The sequence below is a fragment of the Cryptomeria japonica genome, chromosome 3 (assembly GCF_030272615.1).
Source record: "Cryptomeria japonica chromosome 3, Sugi_1.0, whole genome shotgun sequence".
In the NCBI taxonomy this organism is placed as follows: Eukaryota; Viridiplantae; Streptophyta; class Pinopsida; order Cupressales; family Cupressaceae; genus Cryptomeria; species Cryptomeria japonica.
In genome coordinates, this window is record NC_081407.1 from 1000587902 (window position 1) to 1000609521 (window position 21620).

Sequence of the window (21620 nt, forward strand, 5' to 3'; positions counted from 1 at the left end):
GTAATCTTCCAATAATTTTCTCCAAGTCATTTCAAATTCACTTCCATCTGGTTCTTCCATATAGCATAGTTGCTTCCATCAAATCTCAGACTGTCCTTCTTAAAGATAACACCTTGAGATACCATCCTGGATCTCCCCAAGTGGTCAAGCTTCTACCAGTGGATCTAGCTCTGATACCAATTGTTAGCAGCAATCAAGAAGCAAGACTGAGTCAGGAGGTGAGTCAATCTTCACCAAAACACCAAACTTAATCACAAAACATAGCTCTGACAAATTATAGTAATAAAACAAATAAGAAATTAACAACACAACACACAACACACAACACCAAGATTTTGACATGGAAAACCCGGTTAAGGGAAAAACCATGATGGGAACCTACCCATAATTAGATGATACTCTATAGTAGTATGTGTAAATATTACAACAAGGAATACACATGCATTCAGGCACACTGCCTAGAGCTCACTGCTCAAATGTAACAGCCTAGAAGGATACAACCCTTAGGGAAGTCTCACTAACTTACAATAAGATTCAGACTGCAATCTGGAAGAAGTGAAATGAAAGAATAACATCTCCAAATGTCTGATTACAGTTCCGATTAAGCAAAAATGTCTGCCCTGCAACACCAATATCACCTCAAACTCAACACCTTGTTCACACATAAACCTCTATTTGATAATGTAGACATAATATTGACACTGAAATTACATGAATATATCACCTATATATACAAGTCATCAACCTTGATAACAAGGTCAGCTAAACCCTCAAACCTTAATTACAAAATTACATCACTCAATACAAAGATCAATTACCGAACCAATATAATGATTTAAATAGCGTAACGTGGACCTAAATCAAATTCCCAAACACTCAACTCCACTGAAAATCATGCCAAGATCAACCGCAACACGCTACACCACTAGAAAAAACTACATAACATGAAGAACATCACGGGTTGATAGAAACCACCAAAAAAAATCACACAACGACCAATGTGGATCACCAAAACAAATAGGACACGACTAGGAAACACCAGCAAGCATGTTAGAATCATCAAGAACAATTACACCAACACCACTTATGAAATCTTCATCGGTCAATGTCTGTAAGCTCAAGAACACAACCAATCAACAACTATCACGAAGAAAGATAATTTTCAAAGCACCAAATCATGAACCATCTAAAATGAAGATACACAAGACCATCCCAAGCAATATCCCAAAGCCTCAGTACAAGATTTGATCACACTAGAATATACCGGAGGAAATACTGAACTCTACAAAACAGTGATCGACAAAACAACACTACAAATCAGATCATAAGATCTTCCCATGTTAGGATTAATGATAGTCCCAAAGATACTAAGAGGGGGGGGGTGAATTAGTATCTAACTGCTTCACAAAATATTTAACCTTATTAAGTATTTTGCATTCCAAAACAGTGTACCAGTAAACAAGAATTAATGCAGTAAGTAGGAATAGTAAAGATAGCATATAAAACACACCATAACACAAGATGTTTAATGATGAAACCTAGTGTGAGAAAAACCTTGGTTGGATTTGTGACCCACAATATTCACTCACTAGCCAATGAATGGATATTACTTACAAGAGAGGCCTGCACATGCAGGAAGGCCAACTGCCTAGAGCTCACTGCTTAATTACAAAAGGAAGTATCACTGACTTACAAAATGGATTATGAGAATCCAATATAATGTACTACTATAATTCAACATCTTCTATGCCTGGTTCAATACCAGTTCAAGCTCAAACTATAACCATAAACCCTTATACAAAATCTGCCTTAATATTCACTCATTACTTCTACATTATCCATGTGTCCATCCTATCTATATCAAAATGATTTACAAGATCTCATACATATATGAGTCTTATTACAATATGCCTTGTTGGCTTTAAAAAGATATTTACAATTAAATACAATAAACAAAATCCTATCAGTTGGGGTGCCGATATACATTGTTGTCACTGTCGCTGAAGTGTCTCTTGGTGCCAGTGTCTGTCGATGATTTACTAGATGAATGTTGGGAGGCTGCCTATAGGTTTCCATCAATGAAAACACCATCATTTCTCACTAGAGTGTAGAATTCCAACAATCTCCCCCTTTGGCATTGATGGCAACACTCATGAGAAAAATCCAAAAATCTGTCCCAAAAATGAAGTCCAAAATTTTACCAAAAATGTGTGCTCCCCCTGAGCAGATGATCTCCTCTGATGACCATTTTTCTTTGTCCACTACTCCCCCTTTGACATTAATGACAAATGTTGTCAAAAAATGTCAAACGAGTGCAAAATTTCAACTTGAACTTTGTAAGCGGTTGGTTACAATTTGGAATACGTATGCTAATACCAAGTTTAGGCTCTGTATAAACCTGTTACTGTCCTTCATAGTTGCCTCAGTTCTCTAAATTGTACCGATGAGATGATGCATATGTTCCTTCGGTGTCTTTTGTCCTTGAATTATTGCCTCAAAGATTTCTTTGCTTAGAGAGATAAGGTTATCTAACTTAGGACTTAGTTTGCACTTAAGCTCTCTGGCTTTTCCCTTTATCCTTTCCTTCTCTTTCTGTAACTTCTCCAGTTTTTCCTCAAATCTAGCAATTTCTTGTTCAATAACTGATATAGGTTCAGATGAACCAATGATATTATCAGCTATATTATTTATCTCCTTTTGAACTTTGCTAATTTCCTTATCAATGCCATCTATCAACACATTTGTCTTGCAAGTATCTCTGTACAGTTCCTTATACTCCAAAATTGTTTTATCAATACCAGTAAAAGTGTATTGATGTGTTCTATGCACTTGTTTATTGTTTCCTTAAAAGAATTTTCCTTTTCCCTTTTCCATTTTCTCCTTGAATTTTTCCTCATTTATTTGATCAACTGTTAGTATATTACCAGTAATATATTGTGACAATGTGTCTAACTGACCTAAAGAATCCTTTACATGCTCTAAATTACATTTGGGTGCAATAAACTTAAGAATAGGAATTGTGTCATCAATTGGCTTATAGGCCAATGCATTACAATCTGTTATTTTCTTTATTGAGTCCAAAAGTACTCCAGTCACATTAGTAGGTCTAAATTTTGTTAGTGAAGTACCAGATGTCTGGCCAACTACCTTTACAATTTCCGTGCTTTTGGTGGGAGTAACCAATTTGCCTAAATCGACCTCTAGTGGGTCAGTCTATGTTTGCATTTCCACTAGCAATGGTTTTGGTTTCTCTATGATTGTCGGTTTCACTACCTCAATGTGTACCTGTGACTCTACCAGTTTCTCAGTTTGTTTTACTGTGTTATCCACTATTGGTGTCTCAGTTACTATCTCTGTAGATTTCTTAGTGCTTGCATAAATATTATCAGTAACCATTCCACTGTCAAATATTTCCACTGAATGCTCAGCTTGCTCTGCTTATGTCTCAACCCTAATATTATCCGCCTGTGTTCCAACCTCAATTTTATTTGTCGGTTGCTCAGTAGCAATATCCTTTATCTTTTCCTCTGCGTTCTCCTTATCAACTACAATGTTTACTTCCTGAGTGTCAATATTCATAGTGTACAAAATTCCTGACTTAGGGTTGGTATCCACATTCTCAATAGCCGGTGTGCTATCAGTCTATACCGGTGGAGTAACTAAAGGTGGTGGTAGGTTTTTAGTTACTTTAATGTTGGGTATTCCACCTACCTTACCTTTCCCCTTGTCTCTGTCATTCTGATAAACTTTGAAAGTTTTCTTTGGTCTGTTCAACTCTTCCTGTTTTTCTTTCTCAACAAAGAAAATATCCCACTTGTCTGTTGTTTCTTTTGCAATTTCATTTACCCTGCCATCCATTAGGCTCACATGTCGGTGTCCACTTGCAAAAACTGATCTATTAGCTTCACTAATTAATTCATCAATTTCTTCTACAGAGTTGACCGGATGTATAGCTAGTAGCTTTTCAATCTTTAGTTTCTTGTCAAGCTCCATGACTGCAATTCTCTTTGCATCTAACCGCCTATATAATTCATTAGGCAAATCATCTGCAACTTCAATTAATACTTTCTTGTAAATATCAAGATGTAAAATAATGTTGTTCTCAATACTTTCTTTCTCTACATCAGTAAGTGTATTGTACAGTTTGCTAACATTAGTTAGGTTGCCTTCATCAGTTATCTCACTCAGTAAGTTATCCAATGGTGGTATAACTTGTTGTTGCTTTTTCTTCTTTGGTGTCAACTTCTTTTCCGGTGGTCTCACTGCCTGTTGCTTCTACCTTGGTGTTCTTGTTTTCTTGGGAGGAGGAGAGGGTACTGGTGAAGGTTTTCTCTTCCTATCAATTCTTTTAAACTCAACATGAATTTCACTATCAGAGGATGTACCAACCAGTGAGAGATGTGCCTCCGGTTGTAATCCTTCTAAGTCACTTTCCTTTATTCCAATTATATTCATGACATTTTATTTTATTTCCTTAACTTGTTTAGATGCACTCCTTACATACTTTTCTCTTCTCTTTCTCTATTTCAATGTTTGTACATCACTTTCTATTATTTGTGCATTTCCAAAAACTTTTTCTTCCGGTTCTCTAGAGGCTTCTAATAGAGCTTTGTCATAAGTTTCAATGATGTTTACATCTGCCTCATACCCCATTTTTGTTACCCATATAGTTCTAGGAAGAACTGCCTCCATCCACATCTCATCCTTTTTAATTACAAAACATATTTCCTTTTCATACTTGTCTACAATACTTTGTGGTAATCTCTCTCTTGTTTTCATTTTTGCTTTGAAGGTTTTGAAATACTCTGTTATATTGTTATCCTTATCAGTGCCCATACCAGTGAAGATTTCTAGCAGTTGTTTGCCTATCGGTATATCATAACCAAAGTCTTTCTTACCAATACCAGGAACCTCTTTTGTGAGATACAACATCGAACATACCAGAAGATTGCCAAAATGAAAAGTACCTTTCTTATCACCTTTGATATTTTTCAGATTATCTATCAATTCATCCTTTAACCACTCACATATATCTATTTTTTCATCATTGTTGACCATATCATATGCACTTTTAATACAAAGATTGGAAACAGAGTTGAGTCAGTTTGCATGTGTGGTTTATAACCTAGGATCATGCTTATAAATCTGACATTCACATCCTTAACATCATTTACTCTTAGGGATTTGTTGTGTTAGTCCACCCGTAATTTTTTCCCTTTTAAATATTCAAATCCACGGGTTGCCTTTTGTGCCTTTACTTAAGTCGGGTCATTTGTTTTCCTTCGTACTTGAACTGTTGAACTCTTCTTAAAATGTTTAGAAGGTTCAAGGTTTAAAGTGCATTTTAAAAGAGTCATTTTCAGTCTTTGTCGCCGTGTGAACAAGTGCGCTTTTGTGTGTGGTCTTTGAAGTTTTGAACCCATTGAACCAAACCTCAAGTGGTTCAAAAGGTTCAAGGTTCAAAATGCCTTTTGTGAGTCGCGACAATGTATTGTTATTTGATGAGTGCAAGTCCTTATGTTTCAGGTTGATATGCGGTCTTGAACCTTGAACCAAACCTCAAGTGGTTCAAAAGGATTAAGGTTCATGTTCAATAGTTATTTTCCTTTGTCGCTCGTTCCTGGTGCTATTGTGTGTGCCACCCACTCACTGTTATATTTCTTAAGTGAACTTGAATTGTTCAACCTTTTTGTCAAGTGGTTCAAGGTTCATGGGTTCATTTCAAAATTAACTCTAAGGCTTTTTGGTGAAAATAAAGACATCACGACAAGAAGGAATATTCCCTTTTCAGTAGTTAAAAATTTTAAATATAGAAAGTAATCATGAGTGCATCAAGCTACTTGTGTGGAAGTGATAAGTAATTAAGAAGGTGTCAGATTTTTGTCATTTCACCATTACTTCGCATGCTTGGATAAATCATGCTGAAGCGTGTGTAGCTCTAAAGATATTTATCTGTGCAGTTGAAGGAAATGTGTATGAATTTATTTCCATTTTTAAGAAGGTCACAACTGCCATACTTCAATAAAATTGGAGGTGCCAAAGGTAAAACCAACTCTGTTCTCTGGAAGAATTTCCAGTTTTCATGGTGTTAACAGGTAAGTTTAGTTGATTTCTCCTAAGTTGTGTTTCTTTGAGTTCAGAGGTTTTTATCAATATAGAAAAGGGAAATCTCTAAATTATTGGGGGTAGGATAGTGTCTTGTTGTTGAACTTTCTTGGTTAAGGGGGTAGATAGTTAATATGAGGCCTATGCTGCCGAAGCTTGGCCGAACCTCATGTCTAGTGAGTATTTTGTCGGAATTGGAAGACACCTCCTTAATTCATGTAGATTTAGGTGATTTCCTGGAAAGAACCAAGAACCCTCAGACTGGTTCATTAATAGAAAAGATAGTTAAGAGTGATCTTGTGGAAGCTATTGCGTTCTCACTCGTCGCACCTTGCCCAGATTTAGTGTTGGCATGCATGAACATATATGACTCTGAGAATAGATGCATTAGAACCAGTGATGGTGAAGAGCTGGTCAGAATTAATAGAGAAATGGTGATGGCAATGATGGTTATTTCGCATAAGGATGAGTATGAGGACTGCACAATTGGGAGTTCGTACGCCTATTTCTCCGAAAAGAAGAGAAAGTACATGAGTTTAATTGGTAGAAATTGGCTCTTGAAGATTTAGAAAGGAGGATCATGGTTACCCAAGCCCCTGATCAAAGAACACATCATCCCAGAGGTGTGGGACATTGTTATACTTTTGAACATAGTAAAGGGGAATTCACATTCCTTCTACTGGGAGGATTGGATGTACTTTTTCATCCAAGTGGTTCTATCTGGTGACAAATTTTTGGATTGGTCTCAAGTAATTGCAGAAAGACTTCACGAAGGATTGAGCAATTTTGTGGGGATGACAAGGTTTTACATGTCTTCCTACCTTTTCTACATTTTATCTTGCACAAGGGATTAGCCTGGACTACCTAGTGAACCTTGGATTGATGGAATGAGGATTTACAATTTTTACCCTCTGTTGCAACAACAGAGACATGTTGAGCAGATTGATAGATGGAATGGAGTCTTTGCAAGGAAACTTGCCTATGAGCTTTAGGGTGATGCAAACAGGAGGATGTCAGTTGAATCTATAGAGTTTGTGAGTATATATGGAAGTTTCTTTATCCAATTTCCTCGGTTTACTTAAATATGGGTAGGTGGCTTTGAAGGCCAACCATTCAAACTGCCCAGGTACACTTTTGATAGTTATGTGCTTATAGAAGTGAGTAGGTAGTTGGCTTACATAGATAAAAGATTACGAGCAAAGGGTGAGTTCGGGGTGGTATTTCCCATTGAAATTCGATATTATAGTTGCAAGTCTGTATCAGATTCCTTGAATGTGGAACTGGAGTTCAAAAGGATGAACCTATAGCCATATGTAGCAAGGCAAAAATTTGATAGCAAGGGTTATGCAAGGGAGAACCCTAATATAGACAGTCATTTTTACCATGAACCTCAGATAGAGGATTATTGCGAGAAGTGCAAGGATGAGTATGAAGTGAGAAAGAGATTGTGGTCTAGATTCACTTTGCAATAGATAATCACCATGAGGCTCCTAATTAATATATCCGGCGTATCAGAAGACACAGAGAGGAATGTTTTGGATCCTGAGATTGATACCGGGATTGAAGGATACCGATTCCAGAAATTGACTGGAACAAAAAGGAAGATGATAGTATCCAAACAAGAACCTTCAATATTGTTAGGAGAATAAAGAGATGGTTGAGGAATCAAAATTTCAAAGAGGGACCTCATATGTCCTCAATCAACAATTTATTCACACATTATGGTTCAATCCCCCATTTCTGTCACTAATGAAGTTGCCAATGTTGTAGGTGTCTCAAAGCCCGTTGTAGAGAAAATTCAATCGAGAAGGTCAAAAAGGTCACCACCGAGTCTTACAGCTTCCCGAGTAACTCAGTTTAGAAGAAAAAAGAAGAGTAAGGAACCCATCCCGAGATAGGTTATTGTAGACTAAGACCCCAGTGAAGAGCTTGAACAAACGATGGATTCATAGGATCAAGGTGAGCCCAAAATGCAAGAAATGGACACAAATAAAGAAGTGGAAATTCAACAGGATCCCATGAATACCTTGGTAATTGTTACTTCATGAGTTGCACATACTACTTTGCCACCTAAGGAACCTACAATTGCACCAAGATGGCTAGAAGCTGCCATTGGGAAAAAGAGGAGTGTGGTGCTGGTCACAATTCCAATGGAGGGCATGGTTAGCAGATGCTTGTTAAAGGCATCAAAGCCAAAAAGGCTCAAAACACGAGCAATGCTTGATGTAGATGATACAACAGGTCACTGGACAGCCGAGGTTTCTAAACCCATTCCTAGAAGAGATGGAGATAAGGCTACAAAGGAGGATTTCACTGTGGAGAAGATAGATTTGGGGGTTGCTTCAAGAGCTGTAGATGTTAAGAACCTAGAATCCTCCACAAAGAGGATAATTTCAAGGACTTGGAAAGATGAAAAGGATAAGAGATAACTAAGGCAAGTTGTCACATAGATGGCTCAGTACATCAGTGCTATCCACGACCCAACCCCCCAACCATTATCGCAGATACGAGGGTCATTTGATCCTAAATCACCAGCAAACCAGAAGATGCTAGATCAAGTTCAAAGGAACAAGGTAGAGAGAAAAATGTTTAATAAATGGTTGGACTTGATAATACAACAAGGGTCAGATTATATTCATAATCTGGTTAAAGTTTATAAGGATGCTGAAACCATGAGTAAAGAGCTTGAACTGAAAATGACCGCCTTGGAAAAAGAAAGGATTAAGTGGGTAGCAGTCCTTGCATAGATGAACGATGCTCAGAAGTATGGAGTAATGAAATTCCTGGCTGAGAAACCAATGGAGAACTTGGATGACAATGTGTTGTACATGTCAAAGAAAAATGGAGAATGGTGCAATTTGATCATCAAGCAGGGCCATGCAGAATCCACCAAACTGCTCAAAGGATTGACTAACTTGATCGACATGATGCAAAAGGACCTCAAATGCATTGATATTCAACTCATGAAGGAGGGCACCAAGGTGATTGAAGAAGTTGCAGACATGACTAAGGTTTTCCAAGAAAGGATCTAGTTCATTTAGACGACAAAATCCTTGACCACCGATGACTTTTCAAAAGCGGCAAGGATTGAATCAATGCTCTTTGTCTGTTCGGACCATTTAGAGGTTCACAAGGAGAAAGTTACATAGGTGAATATGGACAAAGAAGTGTGGAAGCAGAGGATCCCACACATCGGTCTACCCTATTTCCAATTTATCTTAAACTTCTTGGTAGTGCACCTAGAATGGTGTGGTTCTGCGACAAAGCAGGACAAGCTCATATCCTCCTCTGCCACAGTGGAAGCCTAGTTGATCTGAGAATGAGATGTCAGCCTTTAGTGGCTGTTAGTTTAGTTTTATTTTATGTTTCTTTAAATGATTTCTTTCACCTAGGTGAAATTAAATGTTATTTGATCTTGTAAGAACTATGGCCTGGTGGCTATTTAAGCTAAAGAGCTTGTCTTTGTAGGGGTTCCAAAAACTGTGATTTTGGGAGCATTAGATAAAATTTTGATATGAATTGTTTGGATGATACAATGATTGGTTATTAATGAAATGTTATGTTATCTTTGAATCTGTGCATTCTTAGATTTGCAATCTTTCTTAAGTTGATTATGGGCACAATATAATTTGATGACCAGTTACCTTTGTAATCCTTTTCAATTCATATTTATTATTGGTTGTTGGACGGCTCACATTGTATTGATTTGCTTGATCCCCCTTGCTCTGTAAAGCATGAGAGAGTATCAATTGAGCCATTAGTCTTCGCTGAGTCCTTATTTTGCTTTGAATTTATACAATAAGAATGTTATGAATCGGAGTCTGTGAACTCTACTTTGAATATTCTTTTTCAGATTTTTCCTATGTGTGCAGTTTTGAAGGCAATTATTTGTGTTGATGGATAAATACTGAAGCCTTTCGATGCTTTCTAGTTAAAAGTGTTAGCATATCAAATGTATAATAAATTCATTGTAAATCATATGAGGAGCTGCCCTCTAATGTAGAGGTTGAATTTTCATTAATTCTTCAAACTATTGGTATATTTTTTTCTTTCTAAAGGGTAAAACAGAGTCATATTTTGCTTTGAGAAGATAATAGTTAAAATTTCAAGAAGGAGAAAAATCTGTTAACCAACAGATATTTGGCGACTTTGCTGGGGAGTCGAATTATAAGACTGGTCACCTACTTGCAAGACTGGAGTCAAAAAGATATACTAGGTCCCAAAGGAGGGAGGGGGTAGTTGATTCTATCTTTCAGGAATTATAGAACCTAAACTTTCAACCCACTTTTTCACCTCAAAGAAGGGCAAAAAGTAGACCACCTTTATCATCATCATCATCTCCTGTGTCCTTAGTGTGCCAAGCTCTGATCCTGCACGATGTTACTTTACCAAATATAATCAACCTGACTCCACTCAATACCATACTTCCAATGGTGGTAAATAATCCTTGGGGGGCTGTTGTAGGCCCCTTGAACTTAGGTTTAAATCTTAATCCCTTTCCCAAAGGTGCTAGAGATCACTTGCCCAAATTTAGTGGTGCAGGAGCACCTAGCTTCATTTTCATCTCAGGTTTGATTTTTGTTCTTTTAAATTGGAAAGTGGTTTAGGATGTTTTTGAAGTTGTTCTAGGTTATTTTGATGAGTTTTGAACTCATTATGGGGTTTTGGTTTCTTGTTTTCATTTTTTTGCTCAAAGTTGCCAGTTTGGTGTTGCTTGGCAAAATGATGGAAAAATGAGTTTTTTTGTGGTTTTTGTTTTGAAAAGGTTTTAGACATGTTTTATGCTTGGGTTTAAGGTATGAGAAGTATTTTTAGGTGAGGGTTAGTTTTGGAGGTCAATCTTGCATTTTCTAGGCACCAAAAGTTGTCATTTAGGCATCAAAATGTCAAAATTAGGTGCCCTTGGACATGTACCTATTTGTACAGGAGGTTAACCAACTCGGAGAGGTATTTAATCTCCTATTTTAACTATTGTAAGGGTTGATCGTTCGAAGTTAAGAAGCATTTTGCAAACTTACACTAGTTTTTTGGGTTTTTCTCTAGTTTTTGGCTCCATGTGAATAACAGTCCGTACACTAGCTGTACTTGGCCCTATTGTTCTTGCATTTTCAGTTATCAAGTTTTGAGTTTGTGGCAAAATTAGTTTGATTTGACAGTTTCACTGCCTTGTCTAGGAATTGGCAAGGATGCTTGACCAACTTGGTTTCTTGGAGTCCTAAAATGCTCATGGCTTCCCAAGAACCAGTTGGTCAACTTGTAGACTATGTAAATACAAGTTTTGTTTTTAAGAATGCAGGTGTAAGGAGTTTTTGTGGCCATTAAGCCCTAGGCAAGTGTGCCATTTGGCTAGGGTCTTGAAGGAATTTAATGCTTTGCTTTACTATAGCAAGTGCATTTAAAAGTTGAACAGACTTGCCTTGATGAATAAGTTTGTATGCCAAGGCAAAGAGGCTTTCTAAGCCATGAGGAGATTGTTTGCAAGTTTACTTTGTGAAAATAATGTAAAAAACAGTGAGTCACTGTTTTAGAGTCAATTTTCTTGCATTAGCCTACTCTCCATCATGCATTGGAGCTTGTAAGGTTGTTATACCTCCTTCTAATTGCTTGTGAACAAGAAAAAGGAGTGTTCTTGATTTTAACTAAGGATTTGAAGTTTCCAAGATCAATCAATGATCTTTGAGGCAAGACTTGAAATGCAAACTTGCTGTCACAGTCAATTAGGACTGAGTTTTTACTTTTTCCTTGAAGTTATACATGTATTCTTCTCCTTCCAAATGATAGGTATGAAGGATAATAAGTCAAAAAAGATTGAGCCTTGTTAAGGAGCACTAAACAAACTTTTTGTGAGGAGTTCTAATAGTGAAAGTGCAGGTCACAGTGAACTACAAAAAAACAGTGAAAGACAAAGGGCAGCAACAGTCAACTTGAGAGTGAATTAATTCCATTTTGTAATTGCCTAATGCTTGTATGCAGGGCTAACATGACTCTTCTTTTCTTCTAGATGGTAGACATGTTCACATGTTGAATGTAATTGGTTTTGTTTGCAAATGATGTGTTTGAAAGGGGCAATATTGGAAAAGTTGTAAAATGTTGCATTTTCCTTATAAGCAACTTTTTGTAAAAACTTGCTTTTCAAAATTTGAAGTGTAAATCTTATTATTTGTGGCCTAAATAGTCAGTAGTAGGGTGGCACTAAGGTCTCTTGTCAATATTGGAGGTTTATAGTTTGGATCTTGGTTTTTCACCATCAAAACCCTTCAAAACCCTCCTTTTTCACCCATTTTTGGGACAGTCATGGAGAAGGCCTCAGAGACCCTGAAACTTTATGAATCTTCAAGTATTCCCAAAAGGGTATCCAAAAATATAAAGCTTTTGTTCTGGAAGTCCATCGGTAGAACATGGCGAGCACAAAACCCCTAATGGAGGGCTAATTGCCTAGTAGCCCGTTTTAGGCCTAAAACTAAGTTTTTGTCAAATCGGGTAAGCAAGTGAAGGTTGCAAAGCATGAAATCCAACAAAACAAGTTGAAACAGGTCAATCTAACATGAATTCAACCTATTTAGTGAGTTTGGCTTCATAAGATGGTTTTGGAGCCCTTGGAAGGATGTCATCAAACTAGGGAGTTGGAGCTTTTGAGTAGCCAAGAAGAGTTTGACATAGGGAGGTGGAGCAAGGTGAGTTGTTAGACTACCTTTGAACTATTTGCACTGTGACCTTGGTGTTTACACCTTGAAAATAGTAAGGAACTTTTTCCAAGCAAACATACTAATCACCTAACAACCACCCAACACTTTCCTTCCCTATCATTTAGTGGGGATGGAAAAATCACTGTTGATGAACACCTGAATGCATTCAATGTGGCTTGTGGGATAATAGCGGTTCAACATGAAGATGTTTTTGTGAGGTTGTTTGTCCAGACACTAATTGGAGTGGTAGTAGATTGGTTTTATCACTTACCAAATAGCGTGATAACAACCTGGCAAGATCTAAAAACAAGATTTGAGGCAAGGTTTAAAGTGGTCGGGGATGAAAATTCTCTCCTTTCTCAATTGGCTCAGTTGAAGAAAGAAATTCCAGAATCAATGAGGGAATTTGTAACAAAATTTGACAAGATTGTGCACAAGATCCCAACAAATAAAAAACCCTCAGATGACAATCTCAAGTGTTTTTTTTTATCAATTCTACGCCTTCAGAAATAGGTTTCCTAATTCGTAGGCAAAGAGTTGCAGATTTAAATGTAGCCAAAACACTTGCAGTGGAATTGGAAGATGACTTGATCATGATAGGTAAATGGAAAAGGGAAGTACAAACACCTGTTGCCCAACCTTCAACTTGCTCTGACCCTGTAATCCAACGGCTAATGAATGATGTAATTACCCTTAAATGACAATTGCCTAAAGCTAGCATCTCATACCCTCCTCCATATAACGATGTACCTAGGAGGAATGCAAACTAGTCTTTGGGCTATGGGAACAAGACCATGCAATTACCCCCTGCTCAGAAAAGATTAGCAATTGAAGCCCCTCTCCCTGAAGGGAATATGTGTGTATTTCACCTTATTGATGAACATGATGGCAGATCTTGTCCTAAGATGGTGCGTTATGCACAATTGGTGAATTTTAAAGATACCTCAAATGAGTGGGAAGGAGATGATGTTGGCATTATAACTGACAAAGGGAGATTGTTGGCATTCTAATTACAATAAGAGATTGTTGGCATTTCAATAAGGATATTGAGAAGGTTGTTGATGATTATGGATATAACTGATTAAGGATGTTTACTGTCTTAATATTATTATTTTGTCATTGATGTCAAGAAATTGATTTAGTGATTCGGTATGATGTTGCCATATCTTAAGAAGTATGTTTTGAAGAGAATTAAGATGTCGGTAAAAGACACAGAAAGAATATGATGAATAAGGGGAGGAATAAGGTATGCACTAGGCAACTATTACCGAGTCAGACAATGATGAGATCATGATGTTTAGATTGTTTTGATATCCTACATATGTTGTTGATTGTATGATTAATACTATACTTTGTTACTGAGCAAAGAACCCAGTTGGTAAACCCTAAGGAACCTAGTTGGTAAACCCTAAGGTTATCGCTATCGATTAATGAAGGCGGAATGTCTACCGAGTAAAGTTTAGTATTCACCAACTTGCAACCGAGCAGTAACATAATGCATTGAATGAATAAAAGCATTATTTAATGATGGAAGATGATGAGCTAGTTATGATTAAATGATTGATACAATGTGTATGAAGTTTGTTAAAGAATCTATGGCAATGAAAGATTGACACGAAGATCTACAGCTCAGATTGAACCGCAATACCTTAGCACAAGTTCCAAGAAATGTATGCAAGTTCCAAGGCAAGGTAAAACGTTTTCAGATCGAAGGATACATTGAACCTGGTCAAGTTTGAAGATCTGATGGCTATGATTGATCATGGGAAATGTGATCAAGGAGATTAAGCGGTTAGCAAATTGTTTATAAATAAGGAATTGTTGATAAACAATGTATGCGGGCAAATGTAAGCACAGGGATGCTACATAGTGATTACCGAGCATAGAAGCTTGAAGACCTATTTGATTAACAAAGTATAGAGCCTAGCAGATGGACAAGATAAGTCCTATGACTAGATTGTATTGAGAAAATAAGAATCTGCTTTAGCATTTTTAGATGTGAAGTTGCAGATATATTTTTACTACTATTATTTTGTGAAGTAATAGAAAATCTCTTAACCGAGTGGACTTAACAGTCTTATTTGTAAAACCCTCTAGCAAGGTGACATTTTGAGTGAGTGTTTTAAATCCTTTAACAAGGTCACTTCTAACAAGGTGAAGATCCTAACAGATCTGAGGGAAATCCCTTAACCGGGTCACATCTAGCAATGTGTTTGTAATCTTTAACAAGATTTGCTTTTGACTAAGCATACTCTAGAAGAGTACATTTCTTAGTGGGTCCGAAATCCCACAGTGGTTTTTCCCTATTTGGGTTTCCACGTTAAGTCTGGTGTTATATTTATCTATTTATGAGTTTGCATGCTTTACAGTTTTTCTGATAAGGTTACCAAGGTTGAATGTGTTGTTTTTATGGAAGTTTAAGTTTGTATGATTCACCCCCCTCCTCTCATCTTGTTAGCTTGGCATCTATACTAAACATTTAGTATCAGAACTATCAATTGGTATCAGAGCTTTGGACTCCGGAAGAAAAAGTTTAAAGGCACTTGAGGCAAAGATCCAAAGATGTATAAGAGGGATGCACCGAAGTTGAACAAGTCAAGTTTCTCTACATGGCAAAAAAGGTTGAAGCTGCACTTATCAGGAGTTGGAGAATATGCTGTATATTATCTGGAGAATGATTTCATTACACCAAGCACCTATCCATTGACAATAGAAGAGATAAAGTAAAAGCAAGAACATATTCAAGCAATGATTGAAATAACATCTGCATCGACTGACTCAGAGTTTAATGATCTAGAAGGCTGCAATGATGCCAAGGCAATGTGGGACAAGCTCATATCTGTGTATGGCGGTGATGAACATGTTCAAAGAGCAAAAGTGGATAGTTTAAGAGGACAACTTGAATCTATGAGGATGAATGAAGGTGAAAACATAACCCAGTACAGTACAAGACTAAAGGAGATTGTCAATCAAATCAAAGGAGTAGGTGGAACTATTGAAGAAAAGGATATAACAAGTAAGCTGTTAAGAACCCTTCTACCAGCTTATGCAATCCGAGTCTCTGCAATCAATGAATTGAGGTCTATAGCCAATATGCCAGTTTCTTAGATGCTACTATCGGTAAGCTACATGCATTTGAGTTAAGTAACTTTGATAACATTGGGTCTTTGGTAAATAAAGTTGAATTTGCATTTAGTTCTTTCCATCTTGATGAATCTGATGATTACAATAATAGAGAGTACAAGTATTCTAAAGGAGATCACAGTGGAGTAAGTGAAAGATTTCGCAAAAACATGGAGGAGGTACACAAAATTTATGAAGAAATCAGAAAGCAAGAAGAGTTTGAGGCACTATTAGCCAGAAGGCTATCAAGAGGAAAAGGTAAGTACAAAGGAAAGTTGCCTTTGAAATGTTTTAACTGTGATAGAATTGGACATATGGCTTCTAACTGTCCTGACAAAGAATCTAGTGAAAAGAGAGATTACCGAGATGACAGACAGAAAGATAATCATTACAGAGGACACTGAGACTTCAGGAGAAGAGATAAAAAGACATGCCTAATAGCTGATGAGGAGTCAAATGATGATAAATCAGATGAAACCAATACAAAGGAAGTAGTTTATGTGGCTATCAAAGATGGATTAGATGAAGAAAGGTATGAAGAAAAAGCTTTAATATCTCATATAAATACTAATGATTCTTGGATCATAGATAGTGGATGTTCACATCACATGACAGGTGATAAACACAAGTTTGTTATATTAGAAGATTATGATGGAGGATATGTAAGATTTGGTAATGATGCACCATGTCCGATAAAAGGTAAAGGATCCATAACACTTCTTGACAATGCTAAATGTAATGATGTTTATTGGGTTGAAGGTTTGAAATATAATTTGTTGAGTGTAGCACAGCTAAACAACACAGGTTACCGAATAGAATTTCAGAAAGGAATTGTCAAAGTTCATGATAAGCATGGAAAGTTAGCTGCTACCGAGACACAAACAAAAGGCAACACATTTCACCTTGACTCAACTCAGAATAATTGTCTCTATGCAAAGATAGATGATACCTGGTTATGGCATAAAAGGTTTTGTCATGTAAATTTTGATAATCTGATCAAAATAAGTAAGAAGCACCGAGTAAGAGGTTTACCGAGTCTTGAGAAACCTGAAAATGCTACATGTTGAGGATGCAAGATGGGTAAGATGAAAAGATCAAGCTTTACAAGTAAGTCCTACACTTCTAAGGGAACTTTAGATCTTGTGCATACTGATCTTTGTGGTCCTATGAAAGTTCAAAGTTATTATGGTGACAAATATTTCATATTATTTGTGGATGATTATTCAAGGATGATGTTAGTTATGTTTTTAAAAGAAAAATCAGAAGCTTTTCAAATGTTTAAATGGTACAAGGCAAGAGTTGAAAATGAAATGGGAAGACAACTGAAATGTCTTAGATCAGATAGAGGAGGAGAATTCACATCTGATGGGTTTAACTTATACTCAATGATCATGGTATTAAAAGAAAAGTCTCTGCACCGAGAACTCCACAACAAAATGGAATAACTGAGAGAAGAAACAGATCTATTGTGGATTGTGCCAGAACCTTGATGATTGAAAAGAAGGTACCTCAAACATTTTGGAGAGAAGCAATCAACACTGCTGTTTACACCCTGAACCGAGTACAACTGAAGAAAGGAACTTTGAAGACACCTTATGAAATTTGGTATGACAAGAAACCTAATGTAATTTATTTTAAAATCTTTGGAAGTAGATGCTATGTTCACAAAGATGACAAAAATGGTAAGTTTGATCAGAAAAGTGAAGAAGGAACATTTCTAGGTTATTCTTCTAGAAGCAAAGAATTTAAATGTCTGATCAAATCATCTAACAAAATAGTAGAAAGTGCAAATGTGAAAATTGATGAATTTGCAGAAAGAAATAATGAAGGAAACTCCAAAGAACTAGAAGATTATAAAGGATTTGTCTATGTTCAACTGAGAAGTTCTACCGAGAAGACTGCTAAAGGAAATGAAGAGAATATTCAGTTACTGAGTGATGAAGAAGATCATACAGAGCCTACCAAGCCTATATTAGCCAAGTATGTCAGAAGGAATCATGCATCAAGTTAGATTATAGGAGATAAGGATGATCCGGTGATGACAAGGAACAAACTGAGACAGAACACATGTCTGATATCTGAATTTGAACCGAGGATAGTGAAAGAAGCATTCAACAGTGAAGATTGGATAAATGCTATGACAGAAGAAATTGATCAAATCAAGAAGAATGACAAATGGACACTAGTCCCAAGACCGAAGGACAAAAATGTAATCGATACAAAGTGGATTTTCAGAAACAAGTTAAATGAAAAAGGTGAGGTCATTCGAAATAAAGCAAGACTAGTTTGCAAAGGTTATTCTCAAGAAGAAGGAATTGATTATGGTGAGAATTTTGCACCTGTGACAAGACTTGAAGGAGTAAGAACATTGTTGGAATATGCTACTTACAAGAATTTCAAGGTATATCAAATGGATGTCAAATCTGCATTTCTGAATGGTATATTAGAAGAAGAAGTTTTTATTGAACAACCTGAAGGATTTATTGAAGACAAGAATAAAGATCAGGTATGTAAATTGAACAAATCTTTATATGGTTTGAAACAAGCACCTAGAGCATGGTATGAAAGATTGCACTCTTATTTAATCAAAATTGGTTTTATAAGAACAAGTGAAAACAATAATATGTACATGAAGAATGATGAAAATGGAATACTAATCTCAGCCATATTTGTTGATGACATTATATTTTGTGGAAATGATTCTCTATGTAAGAACTTTAGAAATGAAATGTGCAAAGAATTTGAGATGTCACTAATCAGTGAGATAAAGTATTTTATAGGTTTATAGATACTGCAAATGAAAGATGAGATCTTCATTACCGAATCCAAGTACATAAAGGAAATCTTGAAGAAATTTGGAATGGAGGATTCAAAACCAGTAAGTACTCCTATGACTACCAACTGTAAACTATCAAAGAATGACGAATCTGCATATGTTGATGAAACACTTTACCGATCTATGATTGGAAAGTTACAATATGTTGTTTATAGCAGACCAGATATAGCACATGCAGTAGGTATAGTTGCAAGATTCTCTGCAGATCCCAAGGAAACACACATGACAACAATCAAAAGAATTTTCAGATACCTGAGAGGCACTGAAGATTATGGCTTAGTATATCGGAAGAGAAATGACTTTGATTTAAAAGTTTATAATGATGTTGATTGGGCAGGCAACATTGATGATAGAAAAAACACAAGCAAAGGAGCTTTCTTTTTAGGAGAAAGACTAGTAAGTTGGCTTAACAAGAAACAAGGATGTGCTTCATAGTCAACAACAGAAGCTGAATATGTTGTTGCAACATTGAATTGCACTTATATAGCATGGATCAAACAACTGTTGGAAGGTATAAATGAGAAAGTTACCGAGCCAGTAACTATATTCTGTGACAATACTAGTGCCATTAACATTTCAAAGAATCTTGTTATGCACTCTAAGACAAAGCATATCTCTATCAAATATCATTATCTTAGAGAAGAAGTTCAAGACAAGAAAGTGGTGTTGGAGTATGTTAGCACAAAGGAACAAATAGCAGATATCTTCACCAAGCCACTGCCAAGGGACACTTTTGAGTATCTCAAAAGTCAGTTAGGGGTCCTACCCCTATCTTCCACTCACTGACCGAGTTCAGTGAAAGCATCAATTCGATGACTCTACAGAATATCTTTTAGGAGTTGATGCTGATTTACACACTTTAGGAGGTTTTCTAAAGGTGTGTAGGAAACAATAACAGGGAACAGGAATTGAAGACAAAATGCTCTGACCGAGACTGAGTAGATACATAACAACAAGGAATTCACTTCTCAGCAGAAGAAATCATGTTTTAGTTCTTTACTTTTTGGCATTGTTGTCAAAAGGGGAGAAGACTGATCTATGGGGGAGAAGACTAATGTATGGGGGAGAGCATTTCAGCATTTCACATCAATCCGAATCCAAATCAAATAGGTCAAATCAATTGGTTTTGCCATCAATGCCAAAGGGGGAGATTGTTGGCATTCCAATTACAATAAGAGATTGTTGGCATTTCAATTAGGATATTGAGAAGGTTGTTGATGATTATGGATATAATTGATTAAGGATGTTTACTATCTTAATATTATTATTTTGTCATTGATGTCAAGAAATTGATCTACTGATTGAGTATGATGTTGCCATATCTTAAGAAGTATGTTTTGAAGAGAATTAAGATGTCGGTAAAAGACATAGAAAGAATATGATGAATAAGAGGAGGAATAAGTTATTCACAGGGCAACTATTACTGAGTCAGACAATGATGAGATCATGATGTTTAGATTGTTTTGATATCCTACATATGTTGTTGATTGTAAGGTTAATACTATACTATGTTACCGAGCAAAGAACCCAGTCGGTAAACCCTAAGGAACCTAGTCGGTAAACCCTAAGGTTATCGCTATCGGTTAATGAAGGCGGAATGTCTACCGAGTAAAGTTTAGTATTCACCGACTTGCAACCGAGTAGTAACATAATGCATTGAATGAATAAAAGCGTTATTTAATGATGGAAGCTGATGAGCTGGTTATGATTAAATGATTGATACAACATGTATGAAGTTTGTTAAAGAATCTATGGCAATGAAAGATTGACAGGAAGATCTACAGCTCAGATTGAACCGCAATACCTTAGCATAAGTTCCAAGAAATGTATGCAAGTTCCAAGGCAAGGTAAAACGTTTTCAGATCGAAGGATACATTGAACCTGGTCTAGTTTGAAGATTTGATGGCTATGATTGATAATGGGAAATGTGATCAAGGAGATTAAGTGATTAGAAAATTGTTTATAAATAAGGAATTGTTGATAAACAATGTATGTGGGCAAATGTAAGCACAAGGATGCTACATAGTGATTAGCGAGCACAAAAGCTTGAAGACCTATTTGATTAACAGAGTATAGAGCCCAGCAGATGGACAAGATAAGTCCTATGACTAGATTGTATTGAGCAAATAAGAATCTGCTTTAGCATTTTTTAGATGTGAAGTTGTAGATATATTTTTACTATTGTTATTTTGTGAAGTAACAGAAAATCTCTTAACTAAGTGGACTTAACAGTCTTATTTGTAAAACCCTCTAGCAAGGTGACATTCTGAGTGAGTGTTTGAAATCCTTTAACAAGGTCACTTCTAACAAGGTGAAGATCCTAACAGATCTGAGGGAAATCCCTTAACTGGGTCACATCTAGCAATGTTTGTAATCTTTAACAAGATTTTCTTTTAACCGACAATACTCTAGAAAAGTATATTTCTTAGTGGGTCCGAAATCCCATAGTGGTTTTTCCCTATTTGGGTTTCCACGTTAATTCTGGTGTTATGAGGTTTATGATGTTTATATGCTTTTGAGTTTGCATGTTTACCAGTTTTGGTTATATTACTGAAGTATATGTTACCGAGGTTGAATCTGATGTTTTTATGGAAGATTAAGTTTGTATGATTCACCCCCCCTCTCATCTTGTTGGCTATTGGATCTTATCTATTTATGAGTCTGCATGCTTTACTATTTTTCTGATAAGGTTACCGAGGTTGAATCTGTTGTTTTTATGGAAGTTTAAGTTTGTATGATTCACCCCCCCCTCTCATCTTGTTAGCTTGGCATCTGTACTAAACATTTAGTATCAGAACTATCAGAGGTATCTTCAAAGCAACTTGGTGACTCTCAAATCCATTTTCTTGAGTACGAGTCAGATTCAAAAA